Below are 1,287 nucleotides of genomic sequence, written 5' to 3'. Positions count from 1 at the left end.
TTTGGGTCATTTCTCTTTTCTTTTTGATAAGTCTGGCCAGGGGTTTATCAATCTTATTAATTCTTTTTTTTTTTTTACACTTAAACAATACTGCAGTTTATCAAAAGACACATAAGAAATGTCACCTCTTATGTCTTTGACAGTTATAAAAATCAATGTTTTGGCTAAGTTATAAACATGTTTATAATGCAATTATTTGCATAACTCTAGTAATGCTAACAACGGCTATAAGATCAGAATAGGTTTAAAAAAAAAACACTGAAAACACAAAAATACGTAGCCCCATTATTTACCTGTAGAATGTGTTCATTTATGCTTAAATTTCAGTATTTACTATATCACCACTGCTCTAATTTTAAAAATCCCAACCAAAGGATAAGGCAAAACCACCTACGAATTGGCATATTTGTTTATTTCTCAATTTGTGAAAATGTCCTTAATCTGTTGATGTAGCAAACAAATTTCAACTCTGATTGCTATGCAAAAGAACAGAAGATAATCTGCTTTGCAGTGAACTTTGAAGTTCAACTGCACACAGGCAACATGCTATATATGAAAAAATTACTAACTCAACTACAGGTATTAAATACTGAAAAAAGTTAACAGTTTATTATAATTTATTTTATTTAACAATCTAGGAAGTTCACAGCCATCAGCAGTTCCAGTGCAATTTCAGGTGCAGTTGGGAATTCAGGAATCTCTGTGGAGCTGTTAGTGTAGCAAACCTTGTAGGTAAAATACATGCACACTTTTGATAGCACATGTGAAGGAATCTCTCTAAAATTGACTTCATTAGTTTCGTTCTTTGCAAACTGACCTGGGCCACTCAACATGGCTTTTATTGTTCCAGATGTTAGTGCATGTTCTCTTTTTACAATAAAGTCATGACCATCTGAAGATATCAATTTGACATACATGGCATCAGGGCCTTCACAGCCACCATAGGTTTTCTCTTCTCCATCCATTATGTTCTTATGAAATTCTACTTTACTTCCACAGGAACTTTAGTAGTTTCCTGGTGAGGCGGGGACACAGTCCAATCTTATTAATTCTTTCAAAAAACAAGCTCCTAGTTTCGTTGATCTCTTCTGTTCTTTTGGTTTCTATTTCATTGATTTCTGCTCTGATCTTTATTATTTCTCTTCTCCTGCTGGGTTTAGGCTTTATTTGCTGTTCTTTCTCCAGCTCCTTTAGGTGTAGGGTTAGGTTGTGTATTTGAGACCTTTCTTGTTTCTTGAGAAAGGCTTGTATTGCTATATACTTTCCTCTTAGGACTGCCTTTGCTGC

The 1,287-nt window shown here is 34.3% G+C and overlaps 1 pseudogene; it reads right to left on the bottom strand.

The window, feature by feature from the left end:
* Nucleotides 1–80: 80 nt before the first annotated feature.
* LOC145719196 (elongin-C pseudogene) lies at nucleotides 81–1,031 on the bottom strand (annotated as a pseudogene).
* Between the last annotated feature and the right edge of the window lie 256 nt (nucleotides 1,032–1,287).

The sequence above is a fragment of the Leptonychotes weddellii genome, unplaced genomic scaffold, assembly GCF_054177405.1.
Source record: "Leptonychotes weddellii isolate Sample4059 unplaced genomic scaffold, ASM5417740v2 HiC_scaffold_33822, whole genome shotgun sequence".
Taxonomy (NCBI): domain Eukaryota; kingdom Metazoa; phylum Chordata; class Mammalia; order Carnivora; family Phocidae; genus Leptonychotes; species Leptonychotes weddellii.
This window is presented reverse-complemented; position numbering and strand designations above follow the sequence as displayed.